Source organism: Athene cunicularia (assembly GCF_003259725.1).
Source record: "Athene cunicularia isolate RWA chromosome 2 unlocalized genomic scaffold, athCun1 chr2_part1, whole genome shotgun sequence".
NCBI classification, from domain to species: domain Eukaryota; kingdom Metazoa; phylum Chordata; class Aves; order Strigiformes; family Strigidae; genus Athene; species Athene cunicularia.
The window spans coordinates 78,566,735-78,585,639 of NW_020799095.1; positions in this window are offsets into that span (position 1 = coordinate 78,566,735).

The window sequence follows — 18,905 nt, forward strand, 5'->3', positions numbered from 1 at the left end:
GGAGTATCCTGTCTTACAATACTACACGGAAGAAATTTTCAGCTGTTTTTCACTAAAAGACTTGTGCATATTTAATAAATTATAATTCCAACCATGAGCAAAATTGATCATTGTACTCCCCCCATAAATTATAGCTGAAAGATACACTGTTCTCAGCAGAAAGGAGAAATGGGGAAGAAATGTGACTGTCTAAATCAGTTGTTGGGCTACTTGCTAGTGACAAGGGTCACATTATTATACAAGTGAATGTTTAGTCTATAACAAGTACAGGAGTCCAGCGCATGAATTCAAGAGAAAATAACTGTTTGGATGTTTCTTTCCTGTTCAGAAGGATTTGATTTCCTGACAGCAGAGGAAACAAAGAAGCGTTCTGAAATCCTTCAGAGAAAACTACCATCCACTCAATTCTATACCATGTAGCTCTGAAAGCTTGAAGAAAATTTTCGTATTTTGTCGTCTTTAGCCACTATGCTTAATTTTCATTTCCTTTTCCTTCCATGTTTGAGACTGACACCATTATACAGCAAAGGTTTTAATTCCAAGCTATGTTACAAATCCCTTGAAATAGGTCTTGGTGATGAAAGTGCTGAGAAATGTTTGCAGCTTGCCAAAATGGCACATCTGTCACTATAAAAGATGTACCATGAAGCAGCAAAAGAAAGCCAATATATAATATGCTTTTTTAATGGTAAAACTAAGGCAACAAAAGGGAAGGGGAATTTGTAAAGGAAACCTGGCATGATCTAATCCTATTTGTGCAGTGTTTAATTTCCAGGTGTCTGATGTACATAATAAACCAGTTAGGAAGGTAATGAGAAAATAATATATTTCTTTATAGCCCTCTACTAACACAAATTAAAATCACTGAAGGAGATGTTAGCTCCTGCCCCTTTTAAAATGTTTTGGGTTTTTTCTATCTATACAGGCCCTCCCTGATCATTTACAATACGTTATAATTATTGTTTAGTGGCATCGCAGGGAGTAAACCTGTTAGAACTGAAATATGCTCGTTCAATCTTTCTCCTCAAGTGGTGCCTCTTGATAACTCATTTCAAAATGGGAACTGACACCTCATTTCTTTGTCTCCCCTAATCAAATACTTTTCTTCTTTCATAGGCTGCTGTTCAGAGAAAATTGCATTTTGCTGCAGTTTTGATGTCTTGTGAAGCCGTGTTACAGGTAGAGGTGTACTTGAAGGTACAGAAGCTCAGTTTTGCCTTCATAAAAAGGCAAAGTCAATTTTGTTTGTATAAAATTGAGCTCGGTAGAAGTTACATGAGGGCAAATAAAACAGAGCTGAAGTTTAGCTGCTTTCAATTTCGGTTGCTTAAATGTTGATGTGTTGATAAGAATAGTGATAGCTTGTACAAAAGATGAAACTTTCCACTGCAGATTTGGAGAAACAAAAGAAGCTAATGAGGCCTCCTCTGGTAGCGTTTTCTCCTTTACAACCTGACTTTCCATAGCCCTGTTTCTTTTTTTACCCAAATTTAGCACCCCAAAATATGTAATCTAAAATATAATTTCAACTTTAAAAAATAATCGCTAAAAAAAAAAAAGTAAGTCTAGTATAATTTTTTTTACTGCAGGGAAATGAGCCTTTTATTTTAAGTATGTAAATAGGCAGACTGCATCAACCTCCCACAGCTGAAGTGCCTTAGTTAGGTGTGAAGTCACTGTAGGTTCTCTCTCTAGTCAATGGGGAGTGAGTGGCTCCTGATGAAGAGAATTTAGTCCTCTTCATACCTGGAATACCTTTGTGGACCATTCTTGTTCTACAGATGAGAGATAGAGTCCACTTTCAGTAACCTCCCCAAAGAAAATGCATACAATACGATGAATTTGTGTCATGTTGCAGAACTGAGTACAGGACTGTAATTACAGAGCAGAAGAAGCGAGAAACTGTTTTGTGGAAGTGTTAATCTGGAAAAAGAAGAACCCAAACTGGGCTAAGAAAATTTCAGTGAGCATTTTCACAAGTGCTGTTTTCATCCCTTGTATGGCAGTTTAATTCTGACTATATTGCAAAGATCTTAATGAGCATCAGTGTAGATACAAGATTGTTTCCTTCTTGGTCACGTTTATAAATCTCTGTGAAAAGATGAATAAGGAGTTGCTGATGTTGGAACAATTATAATCTCCTCTGTGAGGACCTATTCAATGCAGTAGTGAAAATTAGGTTTAGATTCTGCTCTATTCAAAGCAAGTTTGTTTCTTTACCTTTTCTTAATTCAGGGGAAAAAATCAGGTCCTAAAGCAGCTGCATTTGGTTTTTTTTTTTACCTTAATGTGCAAATGAAGAAAAACATTTTTAATTACTTTATTTGTTCTTTACAAAGTTGACTCTTGTGAGGTTGAAAATAAACAACTTCTTCAGTGGCTGTGTAACCACAAAGACCAGTGGACTGTGTTCAGTGTAAGCTGATGCTGATTGTATGTGTGATGCAAATATTTGGGTTCTCAAATCAGATGCCTGACTGATTTAGTATCCTTAGAAAAGGGTCTTCAGTAGGAAGAATTGTAGAGTAAGGCTATGGAGATTGTGCTAATTTGAGTGTATTCCCTGATTCTTCCCTACTGGCAATGAACATTCATTCAGATGAACTAGAGACTGTTCAGGGAAGTACAGATTACACTTCTCTGTGCTACTAAGAAACAAATAATTCTGTTGTCTTTAAATTGGCTGAATGAAAAGGGTGAGTTCTACAAAGTGCAAAACCAAACCCCACAAATCCCTAGGCTGTTATAGTTACATTTGGGAAGAAAAATTGACAGATTCCACTGAGATTGCAAAAGCTTTCTTCAAACTTGAAAGACAGATGCCAGTTACAGCAGTATTATTAATATGCATAATTGCTTTTAATAAACTAATTACTTTTGTTTCCTTTCAAAGCTGGATGTTTTTCATCTTCAGTATGGCCCACACATGTTTGTGTGTTTTTTGATCTGCAATATGGAGCAAGAGTGATTCTCACTGCCAGCAAAGAAATAGGTTAGTTCATTTGTTCTCCTGTGTACACAAAGGGACAGATTGCTACAGACCCTGTGAATGCTGGACCCTGTCTGAAGGAAAACGCTTCCTTTTTGTTGTTTTTTTCCTTTTTATAGACAGTTCCCAGAGTATCTTCTTTTAAAGATGTTCCCTCCAAATATGCATAAAGTGTCCTATGCTTCCACATTCCCTCCAGCTCATTAAGAGCATTTTGGGCAATTTATATGGAGCGTTTTTTTTTTTTTTTTTTTTTTTTTTTTTTGTTAATACAGTGGAACCACTATTAAAGGATATTAATTTTTTCCCATTTACAATTTTCTGCTCTCTTTTCTAGTGAAACGTGAGAATCTTCTTCCCAGAGAAGAGAGAAATATATGACTGATGTGAAAAATAGGTGGAGCTCAGATGCTGCCAAAATGGAGTCACGTTAATATCTGCAGACACAAGGCAAGACATTATTATAGCTCTGTCTCTTCATTTTCCTTAAAGTTTTCTATAGATTTTTTCTTAAATTTTCACAGTGAGACACATAGAACATGGGTTTGATTATTCATTCTATGTTTAAAAAGAAAATGAAATCCATTTAATGAACATAAATATAGATTATGCTTTTTCACAAAATCCGATTAATTTCAAAGAGAGAATATGCTCAGAAACCTGATCTGTGGAGTTTGCAGAAAGTGCAAGTAACACTGGTGAAACAGTATGGGGAGAAAGCCAGAAAACAGTGGTGAGATTTCTCATTTGATGCAGGGATGGTACATATGTATACAACAATTTTCTTGAAGGTCAAGAGTTCTATTTTTTTTCTACATCAATTTCTGTGAAACTGGGATTATCTGGATTCAGAGTAGAGCTGTTGGGACTTCATTTGATCTAGTTCTTCAATGTTTAGCTGCTAACTTTTTGATGCTTTTTTGAGTTATCTGTGAGACTTTGCTGACTTTTGCTTATATTGTGTTATGACAGGTGTCCCCTTTCTATGGTTCATGTCTGCAGCATCTTACTCCTGCAGTTTATATAATTAAGTGTATATTCCTTCTTGCTTTTCTTTGCTTAATTTCTTGTTGTGTTATTTTCTATTTTGCATCTGATTTTCTCCAACTCTTACTCTTTTGTGTAAACAGGAAAGTAAAGTTTATATTCACAGGTTGCTCACCCAGATATTATAAGGAATATCACAGATCCATCACAGATAAAGTACAGTTTGCTTATACTTTCTTTTAGCACTTATCAATATTTTTCTTGATGTTGTGATGACAGGATTATTAATGCTAAATCTGTGCTAAACCATGCAGCAGTACTAGTTTGGTCCAGATAGACATGGTACATATTTATTTTTAGTGAATTTTGATTAGAATGACCTAGTGAATTTTTGAGTGTTTTGATTAGAATGACCTAATTGTAGGTAAAGGTAAACCTAGAAAAAAAATATTAGAGGAAGTTGCTGGAGGAATTCTAAAACATTTAAGAAGGTCAAAATGTCTCAGGCAATATCTACTGGTTGAACATGATATTGAAATGATCATTGCATGCATTTTGTTTTAATCAAAGATAACACCATGACCATTTTTTATTTTGAGACATTTCACAATCAGAATTGTTGGTTTATTGTGCCATCCACACATGCAGATAAGCATGACATCTGCCCAAACTGTCGCAACTTTAATTTATTCACTGTCAATACCTGTTATATTTCTTTAAGATCCTCTTCAGTGTGCAGAGATTATTTTTTCTTAGTTTTAATGCTAAAATTTCAGTTCAATAAAAACTTTCCTAGCTTTGGAACATCTCAGTATGAAAACGGTATAATAGCTACATATATGCCTTTGGGTTTTCAGCTGTAACTGCAGCAAAGCTTTCTGGTTTCCAGAAACTGCCAGAAGCAGAGGGAAGAAAGGTCATATCTAGCTTTGATAGCCCTCATCATCGTTCTTCTATGGCTACTAGAATGTATTTATTTATATGTGCTCCACTTTTTTCTCTGCTCTATGCCAATTTTTACTCCTCAAAACAGCCATTTCATTTTCAAAGAGAGAGCTCAGAAAATCAAAACTTTTTTTATAGTTGACCTGCAGTGCTTATAAATCAGGATCACCCAGGCAATGAAGAAGAGAGAGAAATGTATACATTAAAATGAAGCTATAAAAATATAGCTAAGAATATCCATCGGTACAAGAAGTCCTTCAAATGCTGGAAACATGAATAATGTAGTTCTCTATTGTACTCAATATACTCAAAACAGACAGCAGGCATCATTTTCCCAATACTGTGGGCTGTGAAGCTAAGGAATAATATTAAAAAACTTACTTGTTCGTTTTCATCTAGCAGGCCAGTGACAGAATTTGCCCAATTTAGAATTTTTCAGACATTGCTTGTTTAAAGTGGAGTTGATTGTAAGACAATAAAGTTCACAGGAGAAATTGGTTTCCTGGAAAATAATCAAGTCCAGGAAGTCCTGTTTTGTTTCCTGATATTGTTGCTGAACATCCCTTGTGCTTGTAACATTAGGTTTGTGCTGGTGCTCATTAACCCTGTGGTTTTATTTTTTCTCTGCTTAGTAGGTGATTGCAGCCACCTTTACAGAAAGTGGCATAGAAGTGCTCTTTAGTGCTTGAAATCTCTCAATAAACGTGTTAGTTTGAAGGAATTCATCCTACTGCTATAAGCCTATCACCCTCTAAGACCCCTTTTCCCCTTTTCTCACATCCTAGATAACTCTAGTAGGTGGGCAACTGTCCTTACAGGAGCATAGCTGTGCCATTAAAGGAGACCATGCTCTTCGCTACTGAGGTTAGGTGTGCTTTCCTTCTACAATAAGTACTTCTTTCTTGGTTACACCAAGCTAGAGTCTGTCCAGCTTGAGATTAGGCTTTATTTGGCCCCTGATGGGGTCACTAGTGCTACCACCATAGCAAACAGTTCAGCTGTCTAGTCCCTCCTTGGGTGTTGAGCATCCTTTTTCTAACACTGCTGCAACGGAGCTGTGCTGTGGTTGTCAGTACTATGCAATAGGAGTGAGAATTGCTAATTCTTTCTGCAGCTGCCTGAAACTGAGAGCTCTTCTCTTAACTGACCCGTCTGTGTCAACTGGAGAGGAGTGCCAGGGTTTTCTGTGACCTGCTGTTCCCAACTACTCAATGCTTGGATGACATTTCTGAACACAGAATACAGTGTCCTTAGTCTCCCACACCATCTAGCCTTCCATCACTAAAACAATAGCATTAGGAGCAAGCTCAAACTGCTTTGTGTGGATTTGGGAAGATCTTTTGTGGAGTGGGCTGACTCTGGCTGCAGGCAGTCTGACCTTACTTTAGTATCCATTTACACTTTAATGCCCCTTGTATCACTCACTGACCCCAGAGTTAGTACTATGCTTAGTAGATAATCTAGCTATGAGAGAGCATTATGTCTGTAATTGCTATGTAATGGAGGGGCAAAAGGTCAAATATTTAAGTTTTGTGTAGCTGGCAACACAAAATGAGCCAAACTTCAAGGGTCTCATTTAGCAGGACCTCTAGAAATTAACTTTGTCAGTCATTCTGTTAGAGTAATCAGTGTAAGACTGGATGCCAGTAATAATAATGTTAGCTGTATGAATTTAAAATGAAGTAGTCATGACTTTTTTTCAGGAAGACTTAATGCCTAATAATTCAATTCACTCTCATCAAAAAGTGAGATAATTATCTCTAATTCCCTCCTCTGGGGCTATGATTTTGTTATCATATAGAGACTATGTATTCTTAAAGCAAGTCATTGTTAAATACTAATCAGATCACATATGACAGTTTCCATGACAGTCTAATCAAATATGAGCTCTTAAGTCAGAAATATGTAATACTTTAGACTATTTATTTTAATTGCTTGTATGCTAATTGATCAAATGCCTTTCCTAAGGTAGTGATTATTTCAGTCAATATTCCTCTCTCATGTATGCACACACACATTCACAGATTCACTCACTCTAAGAAAGTTAAACTTCTCCTGTGAATATCATCAGATTAAAAAAAGATCAATTTTGTTAAGCAGTTTTAACCATTCTCCATGATCATATTATTTTTGCTGAGCATTTAGTTTCCTACTTCCACAAAATAGGAATTGTTGTTTAAATTATGACTACTCTATGTTGCTTTCAAAGTTATTATTTTTTATAATATATTGTATGTCCTGTGACATTTAAATAATTAAAAATATATGGATTAATGAGATATGAAACAGCTTTTGATGTCTTAATAATCAATGTCTACTAATTAATTTATACTCATTCTTTTTGGCTCTCAATTTCATTACTGTAATGATGTTGCATACTGCAATGATAAGCATGTACCATAAAATTGGGAAAAAAGCTGTTAGTTAAAGACCATTATATATTCTACTGTTAAGTGATTAAGGCTTAGTCACATTCTGGATTTACTGTTGGAGCATATATCTTCTAAGGAGTGATCGATTTTATTACTGTTATCACATGATGTAGATGAAAAAAACTCAAAGTTTTAAAATTCCTTTATTGTTTACGAAGGTCAGAAAAAAGGGGTTTATGTGAAAATTTTAAAACTATATTGACAGACTGATTAAGATAAAGTTTTTCATATAGATTCCTGATCTTACATCATATCTTTCGTAGCTAGTTCACCTGGTACTGCTGAACTTGAATGATCATGAGTTCTTTCTTCATACTGGATCAGCTGAAATGATGCAGGAAAGTGCATCCTTTTGCTAACAACAACAGCTGCACAGTTGTCTTTCCTAAGTGAGAGCATTTAGAGACAACATAATCATCTTTGAAAGAAAATTTTGTATGTTTTCGAAATGTCTTGATTTCTTCCCAACCAATTTATGAGAAAAATTCCTTCAAATTTTTCAGAGAACTTTGCGAAGTAGTCTGAGGTTGTAAACTGAATCTTGAACTTTACATATAGGCACATCAGGGCTTCAAATCCTCTGGTATGTACACTGTTTTTTCTTGCTGTCATAGTTTCATGTTTAAGCATCATTGGTGTTATAGTCTGCAGCCAAAATGTCATTCCTGATTGCTCTTTTAAGAAGCTGGAGTCTAGATGCCCGAAACAAGGTCTAATGACATATTTTTGGCTGGTGGTGATAGAATGGTGCAAATAGAGTTTATTAGATTGTTTATACATAAGTTGTTTCAAAGTTGAGAGTAAATTCACAGACTCACAAAATCATTGAGGTTGGAAAAGACCTCTGGAGATATCTAGTCTAGCTCCCCTTCTCTGTTCAAGCAGGGTCAGCTAGAACAGATTACCCATGACTGTGTCAAGACAGATTTTGACTTTAATTTAAGAGTTATCTTCTTTCCAGAAGTATTGGATTGTCACAAAAAAAATTGCATTTTTTCTTGAAAAACAACTCAACATGCAGGTTTTGAAGTCTTTGCTGACTTTTCTTTTCATGTTTGACTAAATCCTGAGTAACGATGTCATCCAATTCCCCCGGCAAAAGCCTCCTTTTTTGACTTATAAATCAAAATTCAGTAGTTAAAAACCCATTGTAGCAGTTTTTGAATTTCAGTTTGATGCCCTCATGACAGGTTAACCTTGGCTAGACGTCAGGTGCCTACCAAGTTGCTCCATTACTTCCCCTCCTTAACTGGACAGGGGGAGAAACATATGAAATACTCATAGTCAAGGTAAGGACAGGGATATCACTTAGCAATTACCATCATGCGCAAACCAAACTGAACTTGGGGAAATGAATTGATTACCAATCAATTCAGAATAGGATAATGAGAAATAAAACCAAATCTTAAAACACTTTCATCCTACCCCTCCCTTCTTCCCAGGCTCAGCATTGCTTCTGGTTTCTCTACCTCGTCCCCCCCCAGGCAGTGCAGGGGGATGGGGAATGGGGGGTTGCAGTCCGTTCATCACATGTTGTGTCTACTGCTCCTTCCTCCTCAGGGGGAGGACTCCTCACACTCTTCCCCTGCTCCAGCATGGAGCGCCTCCCACAGGAGACAATCCTCCGTGAACTTCTCCGACATGAGGCCTTCCAATGAGCTGCAGCAATTCATGAACTGCTCCAGCATGGGTCCCTCCCACAGGCTGCAGTCCTTCAGGAACAGACTGCTCCAGCGTGGGTCCCCCACGGGGTCACAAGTCCTGCCAGCAAACCTGCTCCAGCATGGGCTCTTCTCTCCATGGATTCATGGGTCCTGCCAGGAGCCTGCTCCAGCACAGGCTTTCCACAGGGTCACAGCTTCCTTTGGGCATCCACCTGCTCTGGCATGGGATCCTCCACAGGCTGCAGGTGGATCTCTGCTCCACCATTAACCTCCATGTGCTTCAGGGACACAGCTGCCTTACCATGGTCTTCATCACTGGCTGCAGGGGAATCTCTACTCCAGCTCCTGGATCACCTCCTCCCCCTCCTTCTTCACTGGCCTTTGTGTGTACAGAGTTGTTTCTCTCACACGCTCTCACTCCTTTCTCTGGCTGCAGTTGCCATTGCACAGAAACTTTTTCCCTTTAAATATATTATCACAGAGGTGTTACCACTGTTGCTGATAGGCTTAGTTTTGGCCAGCTGTAGGTCCATGTTGGAGACAGATGGCACTGGTTCTATCAGACATTCAGACATGGTAGAAGCTTCTGACACCTTCTCACAGAAGCCACTCCTGTAGCCCCCTACTACCAAACTTGTCACACAAACCCAGTACAGACCTACATCTTTTAGCCAGTCTACAAATGTCATGGTGCACTGTGGCAGTAGAATTACAATGATGGACCACAGTGTGTCCATAAGAAATAAAAGCTAGAGAGGAAATCCACAGAACTGCACTACAAAGTGCTTGAAACATTATGATGTGATCAGCTATCAGTTGAACAGGGACTGAGAAAGGGATTACCCAAGAGAGCTCTACTCACACAAGTTTGTAAAACCAAGTGGGCTCTATGCAAGGGTGCCAAGAGAACTGTCTGATGCCTTTGTAAGGATAATTTTTATTGTCTCTGAAAGGTCAGGGAAATTTCGGAAGGTCAGCAGTGACAAGAGAAAAGCAAATGTCCTACCCATCTTCATAAAGAGTCAAAAGGATGATCTGGAGAGCTACAGGCTCACTTCTGCCACTGGGAAAATGATGCAGCAAGTCCTGTTTAAGCACCATTCTGGGAACATTAAGGAGAAGGTGACTGGGTGAAGTCAACATGGATTTGCCAAGGGTAAATTCTGCTTGACAACCTGATTGCCTTCTATGATAAAGTGGCTGTATTTGTTGGTAAGCAGAGAGAATGTAATTTACCTCAAAAGAAACAAGGCTTTAGACTCTGTGTCCCACAATAATTTTGTATATAAATTAGGATATTATCATCTGAATGGGTGAACAATTAAATAGATAAAAGAAACGATTGGTCTCAGAGGACTATGGATCATACACTGCCTGGAGACCAGTAACAAGTATGACAAGGATTTCTAAGATTCATCCTGGGATCTATCCTGTTTCACATCTTTCTTAACAAACTAGAGGAAGCAACAGAGTATAATCTCATCAGGTGCCCAGATGACGCAAAATTGGAGGGACCAAATTAGAGGGACATGCTCAAGGACAGAGCAACCATAAAGAAGGACCCAGAGAGGCTGGGGGAAGGGGCCAGCAGGAACACCATACAATTCAACATTGTGGGACAAATGCTTAGCCCCGCACCAGGGAAAGAAGTGTCCCTGCAATGGCACAGCTTGGTGATGAGCTTACTGGGGAGCAGCTCAGCAGAAGAGACCCCGCGTGTCATGGCAGGGGTGAGCCAGCAGCGTGTACTGGCAGTAAAGATGGCCAACAGCATCCTGGGCTGTATGAACAGCAGTGTAGCCAGATCAGAGGGAGGGATCATACCCGTCTACTCAGCACTCATTAGACCATCATCGATGGTCCAATTTTGGTCCCCTCACTCAGTACAGGAAAGGCATTTTATAGTGCAGTGAGTTCAGGGATGAGCTCCCAGGATGGTCGGGAACTGGGCCACACAGTCTGTAAGGAGAATCCAAATGATTGGGCCTTGTTAATCCTGGGGAAGAGATGGCTTTGGTGGGGTTTAACCTGTTAGCAGCTTTCCAATACGTATGAGGCAATTATCAGAATGAAACCAAGCTCTTCACAGAGGTACACAGTGTAAGGATAAGAGACAGTGGACATAAGTTGAACTAAGTGAGGATTTGAGTGATATGGTCTGATCTCGTAGGTGACACTGAGCAGAAGGTTACACTAATAAGGAACCTTCCTAAGGTCCCTTCCAACCTGAATTTATCTATGGTTCTTAAAAATTTTTCCTGGGAAAAACAGTATTCTTAGAATTTCTGTTCAGTTAATATACTGCAAATAAAATTTTCTCAACATTGTCTGTAGTTTCAGTAGTGTATGGTATCTTTCAACACTGTACATTCATTTTTTTCTTTTATACAGTGGTACAAGTTGTTTCAAAAAAAAAGTGTCCATGTTTCTTAACATGCAGATCTTTCATGTATCCCATAAGGACAGAGCACAACTAGTGCTCTTTTGACATAAACACAATGGAAATGTTCAGTGTCTCAGTTACAATACTATATTTTTTCATTAGTCTTTTTTCTGCTCTGAGCATTATAAAAATTGCTGGTCACTCTTCTGCTGCATGGAGTTTAAAATATGCAAAGAAACCACACATTTTGTGGTGTAAGTTCTGAGAGATAGTTTATATAGGATGAAGCATTACAGGGAATTAGTTTAACAGAGCACTGAATCCCATATTCAGCTCTGTTGCGGATAATGCATTGCCTCTGGCAGCAGTTAGGTTTTCTCTTAGTAGCTCAAGAAGTAACATCTTCAGAGCAGATCTCTCCTAATTTATACATGCACATATAACAGCAGGTATTCTGTTTCTGTTTCAAGCATCTCTGCATCCCTAGGCAAAGAAATTCCTGTTTTGTTTTGTTGTTGTTTTTTTTTTTTCCCCCACAATACTTTTAAAAACAAGACAAATGAATGACCTAATTCAGCACTGAGAGTCCTCTCTGTATTTGTGTAAGTGGCTTTATATGTATTCAAGCATGCTCCAGAAACCATTGATGGTTAGCTCATTCATTATATTGATTGACAGTAAAACATCAGGAAAAGCATCTATCCGTGACCACTTTGTCAAGAGAAGTACTGTCTGTACACTGCTGTGTATGTGTATCTTGGCATTTTGGCACAATATCTAAATCACTAATGAAAGAAATGCAATTTTAATGAGCACAGTAGTATTGGTTCTGACAAAGGATTTAAAAACAAATAAAGGATCACAGAACCTCAGCTCAGGAAGGAGGGCGTCCCAAGGTTTATCTGCAGAAGTTTTCTTTTTCTTTTTGCCTTTCTTCCCCCCCCCCCCACTTCTCTCTGGTATTTCTTTTTATTTCAAAACCTTTTGAGAGCAAATGCTAACATTTGTGCTTTTTAATTTTTTTTTCAGTTTGTTAAATATTTATGAATTTAGTGCTTCCTTTTCGTTAAGATTTTTGTTTTTCTTTGTTTTTCCAGCAGGAAATATAAATCAATTGGGAGCTGTTCTCGGAATCATAGGATTTCAGACAGGGGTTAAGCAGATGATTTTGTCAGGATGCTTTGTGCTGTAGGAAGAACAGTTTGAAAAGCAAGCTTGTCAATGTGAGGGCTTGCAAAATCATTTGTGGAGGTACACAATTAATAAGATAGAGTGGTTAGTCTCTTCACTGGCTTGAGAAAATGAGGCAAAGCAGCTTCCAGAAGATAATTTCAATATCACTGAAATCTGGAATTGCACAGCTTCACCATTCATTAGGAAAAACCATCATGACATTATTTATGAAAGCTCTGGTAGCAAAATGAAGAGAGTCCTTTACATTGGGCAATTGAGCAAAACAATAATTGACAATTTAAGTCAAGGCCAAGTAAAATTGCAAGCTCTAAGTGAATTGCATGGAATTGTAGAACCCCAGAAATTAATTCCATTTATTCAGAGATCTGAACTATGGTGATCTCTTTATTAAATCTGCAGGACATCTTGGTGCACAGTTAATAGAAGTTATAAACTGTATACTTATGTTTTCATTCATGTTAAGAATGATACTTGCCATAAGCATCAGAGATCTCATAGGACTGCATGTCAGCTGGTTTTGAAACATCATTCAATATGTGTAAGTCGGTTTCTCATACAGTACAATATGACAAATCTGTGGCGGTTCAAGAAAGAAATAGCAGCTAACAACCAAGAGAAATACAGTGTTGATGTAGCTCAATATATGGTACATGCCTGTACTTGTGAGACAAATTTTAGAAGACTAAGTGTGCAGCTTCTGGATTTACCTGCATACACTGTTGTTGTTGCTTATTCATAACAAAAATTGCAGAATGTGGGTGAAAAACATTCTGCAAAATGTTTGATTTGTACTCAGCTTTGGGGAAGGAAGTATGCAAAAATAAAAGAGCAAGTTCTCTGCAAATGCAGTTTTGTACACAGGATTGTAATTTCAAAAGTTGCCAATGAGAGTAATCAAACCCTTTAATAGGCCATAGTTTAAATGATTCTTAATGTATTCATTTCCTAAATGGGGAGATAATCTTTTTTTGGAGCCACTTGTGGATTATTTTTGGAACCACTTTTTCTGACTTCATCTTTTTTTTGCATCAGCTATGTAAAATTCTGCCATACACATATGCTGAGAGATAAAACAGTCTGAAAAGAACATCTCAGTTGAGAACTTTGTAAAACAGGAGATAAAAAGCAAGACTCTGAGGTAAAGATATAATTCCTTGTTAGCTTCCTTGTTTTCTGTCTTTTAAAGCACTGCTTGCTGGTGGTTAGTTGTTTGTGTATATATATATATCTATCTATATATATATCTATCTATCTATCTATCTATCTATCTATCTATCTGTATTTTTATCTTTCAAAACAGTAGTACAATGATTCTGTCTCTCTGCATTCTTCATAAGCAGTATATAAGCCAAATCCAAATTAATATCAAATAGAAGTTTTGGGTACTTTAAGCATCTTCTAACTATCTCCAGATCATTCACATCCAGATCAGCTAGTCTTTCAAAGTGCCTGGTGGAGATATTCTATATTTTATTTTCAGTTTCTACTACATAATATTGTGATGGAGACAGAAAACAACATGTTGGCTTGGCATCATGCAGGGCTGGCCTACTTCAGGCCAGGCATGGGTTAGGCTCAGTGTGATGTATTCAAACCACAGGCTAAGGGGAGTCTAAGAAGTAAGTGTTCATCCCAGAAAACTGTGCAAAGTAGACTAGATGGTATGTGGTGTTGTCCTCCACTACCAATGAACAGTGTTGGAAGGGTGAGCATATAATCTCAAACTGATGCCTAATATGGTATACTGCAGATTGGTGGGTTTTATCAGCAAGGGAACACATGTGATATGCAGTCCTCCTAGTCTGCTGCTTTGTTCCTGAGGTCAACTGAAAAAAAAAAAAATAAAAAATTCTTGGTTTATTTCATTCAAAAAACCAGAAGTATGCAGGCAGTTAAAAAGGGAAAACAAAATGAAAACTATTTGATACATGTTATTCTAAAAGTGTCTATTGGCAGTTAAAGTTGTGAATATGCTATTTATTGCCACATCATTAACTCTTTGCAGTTGCAACAAAAGATTTAAATGAGAAAAAAAAAAAAAAAAAAAAAAAGCCATAGCTAAAGATCTTGATGTGGGATAAATGGACATAGGTCCACTGACCAACACCCCCTGAAATATCCATGAGTATCTGTAACTGTCCATACAAACTGAAGACGTAACCAGACTTGCTTTGTGCAGAAGTGTGTACAATTAAACACTTTATGGGCTAGATGCTCAATAGGATTCTATTAATCTGTACTAAAGTCTCTAATATTTGTTAAGGACAACACAATTAAAACAGAGGAGAAAGTTAAACTGTTTAACATTAGCCATATATTTCTTCTGTTCATTGAGGTGTGCTTTAGGTAACAGCTCAGTTGCTTCTTCAGACATTAGGTAGCTATAAAGCAAAGGTTAAAGGACAGGATTAGAACTGGCAAGTATAGGGCTGGTAGTGAAACACCAGCAGCCCTGATTCCTTGCCTCCAGTGATGAATTCAGGCTATACCCTTAGCTGGAGTGATTTGACATTGTTTTACTGCATAATTCTGTTTAAACTTTATGATGCATTATTTGCAACTAATATTTTCCATAAGTTTAAACCTTCCCTGTAAATAGTATGAGGTTGCCACAGCACCTGACGAGCCCGTCCTTGGAAAGGATTAATTCAGGTGAAGTCAAAGCAATATGATATATTTTATTGCCTGAGGAAATACTATTGTGCTGCAGACTCTTGGAAAACAGTTTTCTACTTCCCGATTATGGGCAAGGCACAAGTTTAAAGCCACAAGCTTATTATTCTAAGCCTGGGATTCAAAGCTTGTATCCAAAGAAGAGTTGACTGAAGTTACAGAATGTAATTCAGAAAAGACCTTTGAAATACCTGAGCCAGGGACCCAAATTTGATTTTAGATACATACCACAACAAACATGCAACTGAAATGAACGTGTATTAGATACATGCCAATTTACCTGCTTTTAACTAAAACTGATGACACAATATTGTCAGAACAGTCAGGAGAATTTCATCGTAAGATACTAAATTTTATAAATTCTATCACTACAAGAACTACTTTGGAGTAACATGCAAAAGTTACCACAGAATTGTTTCATAAATAATTGCTTTCATTTTGGTAACCTCTTACTAGCATTTCAGCAGCAGTAAAGTAAGAAAGAAAACTTGTATCAATTAATCATACACTGGTCAACTATCACGTAAATCAAATATCAAATGCAAACCTCCAACTTCAGAGTTGTCTTTAAATAGAAAATACAATTGACATTGACATCTGTTCCTCTGTGTATTCTTTAGGTTTCATTAATTTTAATTATGTTTATCATGCTCTATGAACAGTTTAAATAAATGCTGAACAACGAATATAACAAATTATTAATGTCACTGTCATAATTCAAAGACAGCTGGAAATGCACATACATTTGTTCTTTTAATTTTCATGCTCTATTGTCAAAATGTAGATTATGCTAAGTGTTCTTTTGGGAATTATTAATTAGCCCAAATTCCATCAGTAATAATGAAGTTAAAAGTCTCTAATTGTGTGAGTACTTTGGGATGATTACATTATCCTAAAAAGGCAGTGGATCGTTGAGAGTGAAAGGAGGGACTCTGATTGTTGTCTTAGTGCAAAATACTGAGCAAAAGAATACCTGATTTGTAATCATGGCTCTTGACGTCTAGTCGCTCTACCATCTTTTGCAAAGGTGATGTTTATTTTTCTACTTTTGCCTCTGTCAAATGAGTAAATATCTAGCTTAGAAGGCTATCAAGATACTTTAACAAATGCCATTTTACTAAGTATTGACAGTATCTTTATGCATGTAGAAGACAAAATTATGCCCCCCCCTGCCTCCCAGTTTATATCTGTAAATGCTTTTACAAGTCTGAGAAAGAATATATGTTAGTACCCCAGGTTAGTTGTTGCTGTACTTTCTACCACTTCTGCTTAAGATTTTCACTGCAGAAGATGCGAGAACTTAAGTTCACAAGCCATTTGCATCAAAAGGAGATGTTGTAGCATCTTCCTCAAATAAGGATTCCATACAATGATTTTATAGAAAGACTTCAATAGTTCATTAAAATTTAGGTGTTTCTAAACTGGGTTGAAATAAAAAACATGTTCCTGCTTTTGTTGCTTCTGTTTGGCTTAAGGGGTGGTGTGGTGTGGTTGAGTTTGGTTTTGGCTTTTTTTTTTAAAAAAACAAGGGAAAATATTAAGACCTATGTAATATTGTGCACAATATCCATAATCAAGAGGTATTCATAATAGTTGCTCTAGTGAATCCCCTCACTACTCCTAGCTTCTGTTTCTATTGAACTCTATCTGAGAAAGCAGACCAGTTGCACAGGTTGTCGCACATTGGTTTAAGTGGAGGAATATTTGTTATACAATTTGAGTATTCAGTGATATATATTTTGTTCTTAACCCATATTTCACCTCCTGGAGAATATGCTAAGGCACATGGGAAATAATGAGGTGATTGGTGACAGCCATACATGGCTTTACTAAGGACAAATTGTGCCTGACAAATTTGGTGGCCTTTTTCGATGGGGTTACAGTGCTGGTGGATATGAGAAGAGCAACTGATGTCATCTATCTGAACTTGTGCAAAGCTTTTGACACTGTCCCACTTGACATTCTTGTCTCTAAATTGGAGAGTCTTGGATTTGATGACTGCACCACTCAGTGGATAATGAATTGGCTAGATGGTCGCACTCAAACTGTGGCAGTCAATGGCTCGGAGTCTGAGTAGAGAGTGGTGACGAGTGGCATTGCTCAGGAGTTGGTGTTGGGACTGGCACTATTTAACATCTTTGTTGGTGACATGGACAGTGGATTGAGTGCACCCTCAAAAAGTTTGCTGATGGAACCAAGCTGTGTGGTGTGGTTGACATGCTGGAGGGAAAGGACGCCATCCAGAGGGACCTTGACAGGCTTGAGAGGTGAGCCCATGCAAACCTCATGAAATTCAACAAGGCCAAGTGGAAGGTCCTGCACATGGGTTGAGACAATCTCAAGCACAAATACAGGCTGGGCATTGAGTGGATTGGGAACAGCTCTGTGGAGAAGGACTTAGAGGTATTAGTGGATGGAAAACTGACTATGAGCCAGCATTGTGCGCTCACAGCCCAGAAAGCCAACTGTATACTGGGCTGCATCAAGAGAAGCGTGGCCAGCAGGTCAAGGGAGGGGATTCTCCCCCTCTACTCTGGTCTTGTGAGACCCCACCTGCAGTACTGTGTACAGCTGTGGGGCCCTCAAAATAAGAAGAACATGGACTTTCTTGAGTGGGTCCACAGGAGGGCTGTGAAGATGATCAGGGGGCTGGAGCACCTCCCTTATCAGGACAGGCTGAGAGAGTTGGGGTTGTTCAGCCTGGAGAAGAGAAGGCTCTGGGGAGACCTTATAGCAGACTTTCAGTACTTGAAGGGGCCTACAGGAAAGATGGGGAGGGGACTCTTTCTCAGGGAGTGTAGTGATGGGACAAGGGGTAACAGTTTTAAATTAGGAGAAGGTAGATTCAGATTAGATCTAAGGAAGAAATTCTTTCCTGTGAGGGTGGTGAGACACTGGAACAGGTTGCCCAGAGAAGCTGTGGCTGCCCCTTCCCTGGCAGTGCTCAAGGCCAGGTTGGACGGGGCTTTGAGCAACCTGATCCAGTGGAAGGTGTCCCTGCCATGGCAGGGGGGTTGGAACCAGATGATCTTTAAGGTCCTTTTCAAACCAAACCGTTCTATGATTTTATGCTGCTGGGTAAGAATGTGCTCTTAGGTAGATTTTGTAGAGCAGGTGATGCCAGGTAATTTGCAAACACACAATAATCTGTATATGCATCAAAGCTCTAAAGTCTCTGAAAGATTTAATTCTTTTCTGAAAAATTAACATTATCTTAAATGTAAGATTTTAATTTCTGATTCTGTCAAAGAGTTTGTGTGTGACCTTAAGTAAGATGCTTAACTTATGGGACCTGAGACAGGGAATTTATGAGAGAATCTATCTCTAGATAGTTATTACAGATTTATAGACAGATTATATGATGATACATCTTCACTGCACTTCATACCTTTAAAAGATTTTATCTTTAAATTAATCTACTGTGGTGTTAAAAAATAGTCAAATAAGTTTTGTACCAGTAAATTTGAAAAAACATAAGAAATGCAACAACAGATGATGAGATCTCATGGGATACTTAGTTAAGGCAGAACAGGCAATCATTTAAAAGCCCACGGTTTTCCAGAGAAGAAGCTAAAAGAAATTAAAATGCATACTAAAGAGTGGAAAAATACTTGGATCAGACCATGCAGAAGGTGTGA